This window comes from Perca flavescens, chromosome 17 (genome assembly GCF_004354835.1).
Source record: "Perca flavescens isolate YP-PL-M2 chromosome 17, PFLA_1.0, whole genome shotgun sequence".
Taxonomy (NCBI): domain Eukaryota; kingdom Metazoa; phylum Chordata; class Actinopteri; order Perciformes; family Percidae; genus Perca; species Perca flavescens.
This window is the reverse complement of record NC_041347.1, coordinates 33,794,044-33,796,543: the sequence shown is the minus strand read 5'-3', so window position 1 is coordinate 33,796,543 and position 2,500 is coordinate 33,794,044. Positions and strand designations below refer to the sequence as shown.

General features: G+C 46.4%; 2 protein-coding genes across 2 annotated transcripts in view; both read right to left on the bottom strand.

The window, feature by feature from the left end:
- LOC114571635 (nuclear factor 7, brain-like) overlaps nt 1-2,500 on the bottom strand; it is a 430,007-nt gene that overhangs the window by 257,347 nt on the left and 170,160 nt on the right. The gene's annotated exons all lie outside the window — the stretch shown is intronic.
- cul9 (cullin 9) overlaps nt 1-2,500 on the bottom strand; it is a 128,254-nt gene that overhangs the window by 101,804 nt on the left and 23,950 nt on the right.

The window sequence follows — 2,500 nt, the reverse complement described above, 5'->3', positions numbered from 1 at the left end:
GACAGTGTTAGAGACAGAGAGACAGTGTTAGAGACAGAGAGACAGCGTTAGAGACAGAGAGACAGCGTTAGAGAGAGACAGTGTCAGAGACAGAGAGAGAGTGTTAGAGACAGTGTTAGAGACAGACAGACAGTGTTAGAGACAGACAGACAGTGTTAGAGACAGACAGACAGACAGTGTTAGAGACAGAGAGACAGTGTTAGAGACAGAGAGACAGCGTCAGAGACAGAGAGACAGTGTTGGAGACAGAGAGACAGTGTTAGAGACAGAGAGACAGTGTTAGAGACAGAGAGACAGTGTTAGAGACAGTGTTAGAGACAGAGAGACAGTGTCAGAGACAGAGAGACAGTGTTGGAGACAGTGTCAGAGACAGAGAGACAGTGTTAGAGACAGAGAGACAGTGTTAGAGACAGTGTCAGAGACAGAGAGACAGTGTCAGAGACAGTGTTAGAGACAGAGAGACAGTGTTAGAGACAGAGAGACAGCGTTAGAGACAGAGAGACAGCGTTAGAGAGAGACAGTGTCAGAGACAGAGAGAGAGTGTTAGAGACAGTGTTAGAGACAGACAGACAGTGTTAGAGACAGACAGACAGTGTTAGAGACAGTTTAGAGACAGAGAGACCGTGTTAGAGACAGTGTTAGAGACAGACAGACAGTGTTAGAGACAGACAGACAGACAGTGTTAGAGACAGAGAGACAGTGTTAGAGACAGAGAGACAGTGTTAGAGACAGAGAGACAGTGTTAGAGACAGTGTTAGAGACAGAGAGACAGCGTCAGAGACAGAGAGACAGCGTCGGAGACAGAGAGACAGTGTTGGAGACAGAGAGACAGTGTTAGAGACAGAGAGACAGTGTTAGAGACAGAGAGACAGTGTTAGAGACAGTGTTAGAGACAGAGAGACAGTGTCAGAGACAGAGAGACAGTGTTGGAGACAGTGTCAGAGACAGAGAGACAGTGTTAGAGACAGAGAGACAGTGTTAGAGACAGAGAGACAGTGTTGGAGACAGTGTCAGAGACAGAGAGACAGTGTTAGAGACAGTGTCAGAGGCAGAGAGACAGTGTCAGAGACAGTGTTAGAGACAGAGAGACAGTGTTAGAGACAGAGAGACAGCGTTAGAGACAGAGAGACAGCGTTAGAGAGAGAGACAGTGTCAGAGACAGAGAGAGAGTGTTAGAGACAGTGTTAGAGACAGACAGACAGTGTTAGAGACAGACAGACAGTGTTAGAGACAGACAGACAGTGTTAGAGACAGTTTAGAGACAGAGAGACCGTGTTAGAGACAGTGTTAGAGACAGACAGACAGTGTTAGAGACAGACAGACAGACAGTGTTAGAGACAGAGAGACAGTGTTAGAGACAGAGAGACAGTGTTAGAGACAGAGAGACAGAGAGACAGTGTTAGAGACAGTGTTTAGAGACAGAGACAGTGTTAGAGACAGACAGACAGTGTTTAGAGACAGTTTAGAGACAGAGAGACAGTGTTAGAGACAGTGTTAGAGACAGACAGACAGTGTTAGAGACAGACAGACAGACAGTGTTAGAGACAGAGAGACAGTGTTAGAGACAGAGAGAGACAGTGTTAGAGACAGAGAGACAGTGTTAGAGAGACAGTGTTAGAGACAGAGAGACAGCGTTAGAGACAGAGAGACAGTGTTGGAGACAGAGAGACAGTGTTGGAGTGTTAGAGACAGAGAGACAGTGTCAGAGACAGAGAGACAGTGTTAGAGACAGAGAGACAGTGTTAGAGACAGTGTTAGAGACAGAGAGACAGTGTCAGAGACAGAGAGACAGTGTTGGAGACAGTGTCAGAGACAGAGAGACAGTGTTAGAGACAGAGAGACAGTGTTAGAGACAGTGTCAGAGGCAGAGAGACAGTGTCAGAGACAGTGTTAGAGACAGAGAGACAGTGTTAGAGACAGAGAGACAGTGTTAGAGACAGAGAGACAGTGTTAGAGACAGAGAGACAGTGTTAGAGAGAGACAGTGTCAGAGACAGAGAGAGAGAGTTAGAGAGACAGTGTTAGAGACAGACAGACAGTGTTAGAGACAGACAGACAGACAGTGTTAGAGACAGTTTAGAGACAGAGAGACCGTGTTAGAGACAGTGTTAGAGACAGACAGACAGTGTTAGAGACAGACAGACAGACACAGTGTTTAGAGACAGAGAGACAGTGTTAGAGACAGAGACAGTGTTAGAGACAGTGTTAGAGACAGAGAGACAGTGTTAGAGACAGAGAGACAGTGTTAGAGACAGTGTTAGAGACAGAGAGACAGCGTCAGAGACAGAGAGACAGTGTTGGAGACAGAGAGACAGTGTTAGAGACAGAGAGACAGTGTTAGAGACAGAGAGACAGTGTTAGAGACAGAGAGACAGTGTTAGAGACAGTGTTAGAGACAGAGAGACAGTGTCAGAGACAGAGAGACAGTGTTGGAGACAGTGTCAGAGACAGAGAGACAGTGTCCTCCTGTTCATTTTGGGGTTGACTACAATTTGGTTCTG